We start from the raw sequence: 13052 nt of genomic DNA, 5'->3' as shown, positions 1-13052 counted from the left end.
TTGTTGACATGTGTGAAATGAATTAGTAGACCAGGGGGGTGTTTCAAGCTGACCGCTAAAACCATCATTTCAGCTGACGTTACTGGCATTCTCAGCAAAGAGGCCAAGAAGCAGTAGCTAGTTTCTCTCAGCAGAGAGGCCATAGAGTCTAAACTCTCCTCTGATTCCTAGAACAGGTCCCTCCAGAATGCATCCAAAACAGGTTCATTATGGGATGAGTGATGCTTGCATATCTGCTGTCCATGCTGTATATAGACTTTCACTTTTACAGTCTCTAGGGCTGTGCAACCAGCACTTTACTCTGGCACACATTTTAGTGTATAAAAGGAGAAGAGACTATGTGAATCAAGGGACTCTGTTTTTGTGTTTGCTCTCTGATGCTTATTAAGACACACAGTAGGACTCTGACTCAGGACTTGATAAAACAGGCACAAAGCAATGAGTCACAGTAAAATACAGAATGTGACAATACTCTCAGGATTCTCCAATGTAAAATGCAGAGATTTAGCAATCCACATGTTGCACACTGCAGTAGTCTACCAGCTAACAAGAGGGGAGATAGAACATCAGGATTCTGAACAACGTGAGCCTAAAAGATAAATAATGCAGTGTTTTGGTCTGTGGAAAACATTCTGAGTCCATTGTGCATTCATGCCAAATTACACTGAAATCATCATGCCCTGGATCTGAACAGAATTTCCTACTCCATCCCCAATAGATGGTGGTCAAGTCTCAGCCATGGTGGTCTTTAGTCAAACTTATTCCTTTGGCTCCTTATTCTAAAAGATGCAGAACCTCCTTTGACATCTTATTCAACCACCACTACTGGTCAACATTTTCAAGCCTGTCTGCCTAAAGTTAAGCCCTTAAATCCATATTTAGACTCCTAAATAAGAATAGCCCAACAGTAAAAAAGTACTCAACACTCACAATGCCAGCTGAAAACAATGGGAGCTGCAAACTCATCATTGCTGGAAATCTCTTCTGTTTTATTCAGTATATGAATATGATTAAATACATATTTAAGAGTCTAAAATTGGGTATATGGGTTTCAAAATGTCAGCCATTGTTTTTATATCTGTGTTTTTAAAGTGTCCTAGATTTTATTTTGTTGTGAATGTATTTGGTTCATATAGACAAAGTGATTTAGTTCAGTCCAACTTCAGTTTTCACCTGTAAGTGTTAGTTTGTGATCATCACACAGATTAGGGGAATGGCCTTATTCCTCCCTGCTGACCAGTCCAGATGCTAACTGATGCAATTAAAACTGCATGGATATCAAGAAGACAACACTTAAATTCATCCTCAGAGATCAAAGCATCTCTTTAAACTCTGTAACAGCAAGGAGTAAGTGGTAGAGGGGATACCAACAGCGCTTCAGCAGACCTTCTCTTCCAAAAAAGAATTCTCTAGTATTCTTCTGCTGTTATTAGCAGTATGCAATTCCTCCTCTTCTGCTGCCCTTGCTCCTAAATAATAGAAACTACAATTTTAAAATAGAAACCAGGTGTCTGTTCCAACAGTTTCCTCCTCTTTTTACAATCTGATCTAATTCCCATTAGACTCCCACTGATTTTTTCTGATTAATGGAACTTGGATCAAGTATATACAGAGAGAGGAGCAGAAGTGAACTGGTGATAATTTAATTATCACCCAGCAATAATAGCTCACTCACTTTCAAATACAAGAATTAAAAAAGGAAGGAGGGGGGAAAAAAAACACTAAGAGCTTGCATGTCTCATTTGATCTGAGATATTTTGTTCATCCCTATTTGCACTGGAAACAGGTTGGAACCAAAGCTCCATAGCCAACCACCCGAACTTTGAAAAAGTTCAGGTCAAGATCCAAACATCATGACCCCAAGCTTCTCTCTGAGTTGCATTCTGTAGTAGTTTCATGCAGGGTCCCCCCGCTGCTGCTCCACCTCTGCTCCCAAATAGCAGTTGGAGACCTCTGCTTTGTGCTCACAGCAGTGCTCTTTAGTCTCAGCATGCTGCCCACCCACAGCTATTTACATGGGTCCAGCTTCATAGCCTCCAGGTCCTCACTGTCTTGGCGACAGACCCAAAGAACGCACACCGCCCAGTGGGGCAGGGCTGTCCCCACCCCCTCCTTTCTGTTCCTTCCTGGCATCCTTTATAATGCTCAGCTAACAAGCTCTGCAGCTGCTCCCCATTAGCCCATTTGCTGTAGGCTCTCTCAGCTGGATCCCATTCCCCCTTAATTAGGGTTCCAGGGGCAGAGGGCTGACTCAGGCTGTTCTCACCCAGCCCTCTGTCACAAATTTTTTCAAGGAATTATGGTTGGTAGTTTGATGCTCATGGCACCCTGTCCAGATCAGGGAAATCAAGTGTTTATAAAGTGGAAAGGAAAATTTGATGGCTCAAGAGGATCAGTGCAAAAAAAGTGACCCAGCTAGAGCACCCTCCTGTGATAGACCACAGCACAGGAGGCATGCTTGCCTCAGTCTCCCTACTTCAAATTTCCCAGAATAGTCTAATAAATAGTCTTTCTGAGCACAAATGGCCCTTGTGGGGTTAATTTATTACAAAAGTAATCCCAATGCACATAACTCATCCTGTCTCTTAACCCCCCAGCTCTCCTCCTCCTGCCCCTTTTTAAACCTGATTAAGGCATGCTGACCAGGCACAGGGTGCACCAGTGCTACTCTTAAAGGGCCAGTGCCACCCTTTGACACTGAGTAATGGAACATAGTGTTCACCCCTCGATTACAAGGAGTGGACAAAAATTATCATCTGACAACTGTGCTTTAAAGGAGCTGGTGGGTCTTGATGAGACCAGAGAGCTGAGGCTAGGGTTAGGGTTCAACCTCAACTTGGTGTAGTCTGGCCTATGGTTATGGGTTTTAGTCCAGTTGTGAGTGGACAGATGATCTCAAAACAGAAACCACTGTTGCAATTAGCTCTAATTTAGACAAGTTGGTAAGTCTCAGGCTAAGGATGGAATGGGTTATGGAGACTGAACTTCTTTCTCAGCTCAAGACAGTACTAAGGAAGCTCTTACATAGGCAGAAAGGGGCTCAGATTCCAGGGATGTTGGTCTGTACCCTCTCATCATCTCTGAGTTTACTGTTCAGAAAGTGAAATAAGTATAGCTCCTGCCATTTACTCAGAGCTCATCCAGTTGTGACTGTTCATTACATTTCCATAAGAGGGGGGAATTGTTTTTGTTAAGCAGCTTAGCATGCTATCACAGAATTAAAGAGGGAAGCTGAATTGTTGCTGGATCAAACAAAAAAGTAATTCTGATTTTCTCTATGAATTAAGTGAAAATGTTATTAGTGTGCAATGAACCACAATCAAAATATCTCACCAGCTCAGTAGGATATACATATATCCTAACAATTAAGTGTGTGGCTGGTTTACAAAAGCACCTAATCTCTTTTGCATCAATGGCCTAATTTAGAAGACTAGAGAGAAAACAATATGTGTATGTACTGCAATGCAAAGAGAATAATCACGTCAAATCTTCCACATTCATATGCAAAGCTGCTAACCATTGTAAATATGCTATTTTTTAACGCCAGAATTTTGTCTTTAAAATAAATGAATGGGGATTAATGGAATTCAAAGCATTCAAACGCTTGAATTCAAGGCTGGTGAGAAGGGAAGGACAGACCATTCCCGTAATCTGTATGATGATCGCATATTAACACTTACAGGGAAAAAATTGAAGTTGGACTGAATTAAACTTTGTGTGAATGGGAGCAACTCTATTCACTTCCCTAGAGTTCTGCTTTCTCGTACCAGCTCTGAACTTGGCCTTAAGCAGAGATGCTTTAGCGCTGTGATGCCTGGATGTTAGTCCTTGATGTTCAGAGCTGGAAGCGGCCATGATTTAGGCCAGGTCAAACTATGGGGTTGTGAAATACCCTGCTCACCACAGTGCTGCGCTGTCACTGCCCCATGTGGACTCTGCAGGAGTGAACTAAGGGTTCCTAGTTCATGCTAGCGAAGAGCTCTTCAAACAGGACGACATTAACACAAACTAGGAAATTTTTAGTTCTTGCCTCTGGCGTTCATGCAAGGTTACAACAGCGCTGCCCTTTAGTGGTGTGGCACTGTTCACACCCCTGTAGTCTGAACTGTAGGGCAGTATGGATGTAGCCTTTGAAAAACTTCCAGGAAACCAGACTATCTTCTCATCTTTAACTTTTTTTAATATAGTCTTTACTTTGTGAATAAATTTAAGCATTGTAAATTTATACAACCTTTGGAGGTGGGACCTGGTAACATGCTTTAATTCAGCTGTCAGTGTGTCATTGCTATTCAAGGCAATAGCAGCTTTAAAATATTTTTCCTTACTAATGCTTTTGATTGTTATTTTTTCTTTATCTCTTTCAAAAGAATATATGGATATATAATGATTTTTTTTAAAAACTTTATAGCACATTCTATTTAGAGATTTCAGAGTGCTTTCTAAAAACTGAGTGAATTCGTTCCCAACTTATATTGGTATAAGTGGGAATAAGATGGGCCCTAGAGATTTAGAAGAACAGTAGCAAGCCTGTATCCTCAGGGTCTGGTAATACACAAAGAACATTGGATTACACCAGTGTTTGAAAAATGGGCCCATAGGCTGCTTGGTTATCTGTTTCCTATCAAAGACATTTCTACTGTGTGTTAGGTTCAAGAATACCTTGCTGTAATCTCTATTAAAGTTACAGAACAATAACCCATAATAAAGAACCTATTAATTTGTCTGCAGAGCTATAAAAATCCCTTGTTAATGCCTTTTCTGAAAGCTTTGGAATCAATTGCTAATTTATTGTAATTACTCAGGTCCAGATTCTGCCACCCTTCCACACAGGGAGCAGTGCCTTACTCTGAAAGCACTCCATTATCTCCAGTGGGGTTACTTTCAGAGTAAGGTACTATTCAGTGTGAGTTAAGGTGGCAGAGTCAGGCTCTCTGTGCACAAGACAGCAACGGGCTGTCAGTGGAAGGGAGACAAAATGAAGGTTCATGCAGAGAAATAGTATAGAGCACTTTATATGTTGAAAACATTTTACAAACATTAAGTAATTAATCCTCAAAACTCTAGGGAGGTGAAGGTTTAATAAGGAGTGGGTTGGAGATGAAACTCTTTCCTGCTATGAAAGCTTACATCTCTATTAACGCAAAAAGAGATGACTGAGTTTAATTTCTGTTTCTCTCAGGCACTGGAATGGAGATGAGGGGCAGATCTGAAAATGCAGAATGTCTCTTTTTATTTAAATAGAACAATGGAAACAAATGTAGGGAGGCAATGAATAAGGCTTAGGGCTGAGCCAGGACACACATTGAGGCAGTGTGGTCTAGTGGCTAGGACACTGGGCAGGGACTCAGGAGACCTGAGTGCTATTCCTGGCTCTAGCCCTGACCTGCTGGGTGATCTTGGGCAAGTCTTTATTTGCCTCAGTTTCCCTATCTGTAAAAGGGGGATAATAGCATTTAAGGCCAAAGGGGACCACCAGACCATATAGTCTGACCTCCTGTGCATTACAGGCTGTAAGATACTGACCTCCTTTATAAAGTTCTTTGATATCTACGGCTAAATTATGCCATATAAGAGCTAGAAGTTATTGTTTCCCAGCTTTGCCATAGGTAGTAGCATAACTGAGTTCCAACAGCCCCGCTTGGCCTGTCTGTGTTGTGGCCACAGTTGAACAGTGGCTGTTGGACATATCTGTCGTAGGACAGGGATAACCAATAAGAATGATGGAATTGGCTGATTTGCAGGAAATACCACGTTTCGACAGAAACACATCTGGGAATAGCTTCACTAAAGGTGCTAGTTCCAGGGATGGTTCTATTTTTGAAGTGGCTTCTACACACTTTTGCCGTGTCATTCCATTTCATGCCTCAGAACTGTCCTTTGAGCTCTACTGTTGCAGGAGAGAATTCCCTTTGAAGCTCTATTTGTAAGGAAGTGAATCCGTGATCAGATTGACTTACCTCATGTAAGATGGTAAGGACCTAATTTTTATTTAATGGATCATAAATTGGGTAGTAATATAGACATAATGTAAATGTTGGCCTAATTTAATGTAGCCAATAAGTAAGGAGTGCAAATGATGCCCTCTTGTCTTACTAAATATCCTGTTGTTCAGTTTTTTGAATGTGCCTGACTTGGGTACAGGACAAAGAGGAGATCATTGTGACCTGCCAAATGCAATCAGGGTAAACAAGAAAAGTCCCTGTCAAATAATAAAATCAATAACTTTGTTATTGTTAATAAGTAGATAAACATGTTGTATAATCTAGTGTGTAATTTGGAATGTCACATGGTAATAACTATTCATTATTAAATAACAGCCCTTTCTCTGATTTGTTAATAACAGTTAGGGTGTCATCTTGGGTATAAAAAGATTCTACTAAGATTTAAGCCTTTGCCTTTATCTGTGTGACTGTAGCCAATTCCTTGGCCTGTCATATCCCAGATGATCACAGGGGTGTGGCATTCTGTACTTATGCTAAAATAAAGCTGTTATCTGGATTTGAACTGAAAGTTAGCAGTGATTTGTCTGCTACAGCCAGCAATGGCTATCTGTTTTGCTAGGTTTGTAAGAAAACCTGTGGGTTTGATAGGTGGTCCTGAAATATCCTTACACTGTTATACTTTTTAAATACTTTGCTTTAAAAAAAAAAAAAAAATTCAGTCTTTTTATCCTTTGACTGTTAAATTCCAGGCTGCCTAGACCACTCTGTTCTCTCTCTCTCATTATATATTGCTTATCATTATACCCAGTTGAAAGTGAAGCAATAATAAAATTTAGAGCCATTTTTCATAATAGCCTCTTAATCTCTTTTGAATATAGCTAAGAGGTTCTCAAAAAGATCTTTCTTCTTCTACTCATGATAATACAAAGAGGAGTGAGAACTACTACATCTAAGGACAATTACAAGTAAATTAAAAACCCCAAAATTATGTGTGACTGAAGCCTCAGATGTAGTAAGGAAACATGAATTTTATGCTGAGTATTAAAAGTGTCTTAATTTATATTATCTGAGAACATGTATGCTTCTGTGAGTATCTGAGGGCAGAATGTGGCCTGTTAATGTCTGTCTGAGACTCTTAGAATGCTTGGGTCCTTACTCTTCATCCCCATCAAGTTATCCCAGCGCTACCAAACTGCCAGGGACAAGCATGGACTATTTGAGTGACCCACCTGTGAATAAAACTGACTGAGTAACCACAGGGACCCATGGTAGGATGGAAGAAACCACTGGCTATTCTCTCTGCCTTTTATGGCCCATGGATGGGTTAGAACCCCAAGGCTTCTCTTACCCTAGGGGGGCCCAAAATATGGTGAATGAAAGAAACTTTGACCCTTCCTCTCACTTTTCTGGTACTCAATGCAGGCTAATTGAGGCCTAAAAGTTTCTTGATGGTTTCAATGGGGTGAAGATCTGACTCCCACTGCTTCAGTTGCAAGAATCTCTGCCTAGGGCTCACTTAATTCAGAAGATCAAATTTCCCTCAGCACAACATTCACATTCTGATATAATATATTTTAAGTGGCGGACTTTCTCAGGATGCTCGCTCACTGATCAGAAATGTTGTCCCAGGGCAGAATTTCTAGGAAATGTCTGATTCACACATGCCAGAGAAATATTAATTCCATTCAGTGTTTAAATTTAATAATGGCCTTTTATCTGAAGGACAATCAGTTTTGTCAGGTGCTTCTACAAAACCCTGAGAGCTCTTTCTTTTTCTCTTCTTTTTGGATAAATGGCTTTTCAAAAGATTCCAATTTAGTTTAAAATAAACCCTCTCAGATAATAGGCTCTATTGATGAAGATCTAAGAACCCAGTGTATCGGACAGAAGTAATAAATGGCCTTGAGGCACTGAGTGCTTTTCAGAAGAGGACAGTTTGTTTGCCCCTGTCCTGGTGGAATTCCTCCAATAAAGTATCAATCATAGAAATGTAGGACTGTAGGAGACATTCACCTGGTATACAATTACTGTGAAATTTGATGGCAGTCGACAGGAGAAACGCAAACTACATAGGGTAGCTTTCGTATCCCCCATCAACTTCCTACATTCTAAATAGCGCGGAATCCCCACTATGCTGCTCTGATGGGAAATGCCTTCCTGTCAACGCAGCATTACTCTTTTCTGGGGGTGGATTTATTTGGTCAACTTCTGGATCAGTTGAGTGGGTCTCCACTTCCGTTCAATCGATCCCAGAGAATTGATCCGGCAGCGCTGAATTTGCTGCCATCTGTATAGACATAACCCTAGAAAGGTCATTAAATCCAGCCTCCTGCACTGAGGCAAGACCAAGTAAACCTAGACTGTCTCTGACTGGTGTTTGTCCAACCTATTCTAAAAAGCCTCCAATGATGAGGATTCTATAACCTCCCTTGGAAGCCCATTCCAGCACTAACTACCCTTTTAGTTAGTTTTTCTTTATATCTAATCTAAATCTCCTTTGCTACAGATTAAGCCCATTATTTCTTCTCCTACCTTAGTGGACAATGATCAGTTCTCCATGTCCTCTTCATAACGACCCTTGACATGTTTGAGGACTATCAGCTCCCCCTTCAGTCTTTTCTCAAGACTAAACATGCCCAATTTTGTTTAACTTTTCTTCAGATCAGGTTTTCTAAACCTTTAAACATTTTTGTTGTTCCCCTCTGGATTCACTCCAGTTTATCCACATCTTTCCTAGAGTGTGGCACCCAGAATTGGATACAGTTCTCCAGCTGAGACCTCACCAGTGCTGAACAGAGTAAGACAATGAACTCCCATGTCTTGCATATGACACTCCAATTAATACACTCCAGAATATTAGCCTCTTTCGTAAGTGCATTACATTGTTGATTCATATTCAATTTGTGATCCACTATACTCCCCCCAGATCCTTTTCAGCAGTATTACTGCTTAGCCAGTTATTCTCCATTTTGTAGTTGTATATTTGATTTTTTTTTTAACTTCCTAAGTGAAATATTTTGCATTTGTTTTTATTGAATTTCATCTTGATGATATCAGATCAATTCTTCAGTTTGTCAAGGTTGTTTTGATTTTTAATCCTGTCCTCCCAAGTGCCAGCTTGGTGTCATCCACAAATTTTATAAGCATACTCTTCACTCCATTACCCAAGTCTTTAATGGAAATAGAGAATAGTACCAGACCCAGGACTGATTCCTGCAGAACCCCACAAGATGTGCCCAAACCATTGAAAACTACTCTAAGTATGGTCTTTCAACCAGTTGTGCACCCGCCTTTTAGTAACTTCATCTATTTCCCTAGTTTGCTTATGAGAATGTCATAAATGTGTCAAAAGCCTGACTAAAATAGATATATCATGTCTCCTCCCTATCCAGAAGGCCAGTAAACCTACCAAAGAAGGAAATTAATTTGGTTTGACATGATTTGTTTTTGACAAATTCATGCCAGCCGTTCCTCATAACCTTAGTATCTTCTAGATGCTTACAAACTGATTGCTAAATTTGTTCCAATATCTTTCCAGGTATTGAAGTTAGCCTGACTGATCTACAATTCCCTGGGTCCTCTTTGTTCCCCTTTTTAAAGATAGATACTATGTTTGCCTTTCTCCAGTCCTCTGGGACCTCACCCATCCTCCAGAAGTTCTCACAGATCATTGCTAAGGGTTCTGAGATTGCTTCAGTTAGTTTCTTAAGAACCCTAGGATGCATTTCAACAGGCCCTGCCAATTTGAGTACATCTAATTTATCTAAATGTTCTTTAATCTGTACTTTCTCTATTTTGGCTTGTGTTCCTTCCCCGTTGTTGTTAATATTAATTATGTTGAGTACCTATCATCATTAATCTTGTTAGTGAAGACTTGAAGCAAACTAGGCATTAAACACTTCAGCCTTCTTGATGTCATCAGTTAATAGCTCTCCTTCCCTGCTAAGTAGAGGACCTATACTTTCCTTTGTCGTTCTTTAGCTCTAATGTATTTAAAGAACCTCTTCTTATTGCCTTTTATGTCCCTTGCTAGGAATAAGTCATTTTGTGCCTTAGCCTTTCTGATTTTTGTCCTTACATGTTTGTGCCATTCTTTTGTATTCCTCCTTAGCAATTCACTAATGTTTCCTTTTTTTTTTTTTATTTCTGTTTGATTTTTCAAGTCATTAAAGAGCTCCCGTTAGAGCCATATTTGCCTCTTATCGTTCTTCCTGTCTTTTCTTTGCATTGGAATAATTGGCAATTGTGCATTTAATATAGTCTCTTTGAAATGTGCCACGTCTCCTGAACTCTTTATCCCTTAGGTATTTTTCCCATGGAAATTTACCTACCAGTTTTGAGTTTGTCTGCTGGGGGTTTTTTTTAAGTCCAATTCTGCTGCTCTTACTCCTTCCTTTCTTTGAATAGTGAAATCTATCATTTCATTATCACTTTCACCCAAGTTGCCCTCCACCTTCAGATTCACAACCAGTTAATCCATGTTGGTATTTATAATGACCAAATGTTTCAAATTTGAGTACATTGAACTAAGTCCTTAAATAAAAACAATGCAACAATTATTTGGCTTAAATATCATAGTTTTAAAAAATCTTCTCTCTTGATTTTTGAGAACCTGACTCATTCATTTTAAACAGTTGGGGCAGGGGTTCCTGAAATACTATAGGCCAGGCTTTCAAAGGCTCACAGAAGGGGTGAAGCGTACACCTTCACACATCACATGTGGTTCAAAAGGAAATGCAAGTAGAATGTAAGGAAATGCAATTGTTCCTGGAAGGGGGTGATTCTCAGTGTAGAGTGGTTAAAACTTATTTACAACTGTGTATATTTACTTTACTCTCCCCTTTCTTCAAAAATAAAAGCAATTGAAGACTGAAACAATTACATCTCCAGTGCTGGTGATAATATCACATTGCAAGTGGAAGCATTGGTGAATGGAAAAGTGGGAGTTTTTGCTCAAATCTTGCAGCAACATGGAATTTCAAGAGTACAGTTGAAGATGCCAGAAGCCAATTGCAAATGGTGTCTTTTCCTTTATCTGCCACTGCCCTGCTGTGGAACATTGGGCAAGTCACTTCACCTTTCTGTGCTTCTATTCTCCAACCTGCTATTTGTCTTGTCTGCATAGACTGTAAGCACTTTGGGATGAAATTGTCTTTCTACGCATTTGTATAGCACCAACACATCTGCGCCCCACTCTCCACTGGGGCATCTAGACTCCATTGTAATATAAATAGCTGGTGCTCTCTGGCTACAGTCACAGTTAAATTATGTTCAACATCTGTTCAACACCCACTGTTCACACTTGCTGTCAGCAAAGGGCAAATGTTGTTGGAGTTTAAACAAAGCTAAAGTGATTTCTGATTCCCAAGCAGCTTCTGTTGCTATCAGATGATTCCTAGGCTGTCGAGCTGTAGGACCATTCTTAGCAGAGGAGATGCAGTTTTATTTTCACACATTTTGCTGTGTCCTCATTTTCGTCAGATTCAGGAGCTGTAACCTCTATCATCCTCTTGCTAAAGCAAGGCCATTTCCATTGTGGCAGATTCATCACTTCTTCCCCTCCCCTCCGTACTAATCCATGCTAATTGCTATTCCATTTTCCTGAGGTGTCCTAGTCTATCTGTCTTCATCTGACTTTTTTATCTCTATTTTCTAATTTGTTCAATGTGCCAGTGGCAGGTGGATTTTTAATGTGTCTTTGGAAGGTGCTGTAAAAATTTCTATAGAAGATTGTTTTTAATTGGCAAAAAATGCCAGTGAAAGAGAAGGGGAAAGTAAGGTTATTTTCAGTTAGCAGGGAGCGAGTCTTTAACAAGAAGAAGAAAATGGAAAATCCGAGTCTTGAGGACAGAACAAGATAATAAAACAATTTTCTGAGACTCTCTGTGGCACCAAGATGCAAATAGCTTTATATGAATGTTGCAAAGAATGAAAATAAAACTCGGCTTCCCTGAGACCAATGGGGAAAGTGTTATGATCAGCTAACCAAGACCCTTCTAGAGAGTATCAAGGAGGATTCTAGAGGCTGCTTAAAAACAGAAACATGTACAACTGACAACCCTATGTAAAAGGGAATGATCAACCTGTTAGCATGCAATCTCCAAGGCGGCTAACAGAGAAAAGTGGAGACAGAATGAATGACAGAGCTGGAAATGTTGACTTTTATCAGTGAAACAAGCCCTGAAGACCGTAGTGAAATGACCAGACTGTTAGAGGATAGTGTTGTCTAGATGCTCTCAGTCTGGGGCTGAATTCACTTAGCATTGAAGAACACCAACTCCAGAATCTGAACTCCTGTATGATGATGAACGTCCTCTTCTGTCTTAGCCCACATTCATCCTGGAGAAGAAGGCTTATGCAGCACAGTGAGCAGGGCTATATATTGTGAAACCTATCATCACAGCTAGTTAGAGGTCAAGAGTTTGCTTGTGCATACAGAAGAGGGGGAGGGTAAGGACGATGTACTATGTGGGAAGCCTGTAGTGTACCTGTTCTGTGGATAACAAAGCACTGACTCCTTTTCCCTGCTCTTTGGGCTAAACTCTGCTCTGAATTCACAGCACTTCAAGAACATGTGCCACATCAGAGTTCCTGCTAGTCTGGGGCTGAATTCACTGACTCATTTGGAAGAGAAGAGCATTGATGAGGCAGATCAAGAAGAACACAGAAGACCAAGTAGGTAGACATGTGGGTAGAGATGGAGATCAGATTTAGGCATGCAGCTAGACACTTTAACATCAATGGTCTTGGTCAGGACAGGTTCAGCGGAATCCAGGCTGGATGGGGAGAGGAGATGAGTCACAGATGCTGCCTTGAGCCTCACATGTTCAAAGAGGTTTTTCCTTAGTAACCAGATGGAGAGACGTTGTCATGGCTAGAGTCCATGATCATTCACAGAGCAGTGCAGATGAGGAATGAACTTGGGGAGGAGTGACAACATGGAATGAGGATTCTTTCTTTTGTCTGTAGTCTCCACTACTAGCCAGGCCTTGTCTGGTTAATTAAATGCTCTGGGGCCAGATCTCAAGTGATGAGGCAGGTGGAATGTCTGTTATGCTACCACTTTGTTACTACTAGTAGTTATTAGTAAACAGCATTTAACTCTTTTGC

General features: G+C 40.4%; 1 long non-coding RNA gene across 2 annotated transcripts; it reads right to left on the bottom strand.

The window, feature by feature from the left end:
• Positions 1-1198: 1198 nt before the first annotated feature.
• LOC137153943 (uncharacterized) lies at positions 1199-2104 on the bottom strand. Of its 2 annotated transcripts, none has more exons than XR_010919963.1 (2): positions 1969-2104; positions 1199-1469 (listed from the first exon to the last, which is right to left on the bottom strand). It is a non-coding gene; the product is annotated as an uncharacterized lncRNA (long non-coding RNA). The 2 variants fall into 2 exon arrangements; XR_010919962.1 differs by having other exon boundaries at positions 2016-2102.
• Positions 2105-13052: the final 10948 nt, after the last annotated feature.

This window comes from Emydura macquarii, unplaced genomic scaffold (assembly GCF_026122565.2).
Source record: "Emydura macquarii macquarii isolate MOO-44397 ecotype Brisbane River unplaced genomic scaffold, CSIRO-AGI_Emac_v2 contig_1253, whole genome shotgun sequence".
Lineage (NCBI taxonomy): Eukaryota > Metazoa > Chordata > Testudines > Chelidae > Emydura > Emydura macquarii.
Note: the sequence above shows the minus strand (reverse complement) of the source record. Positions and strands in the feature narration are given on the sequence as shown.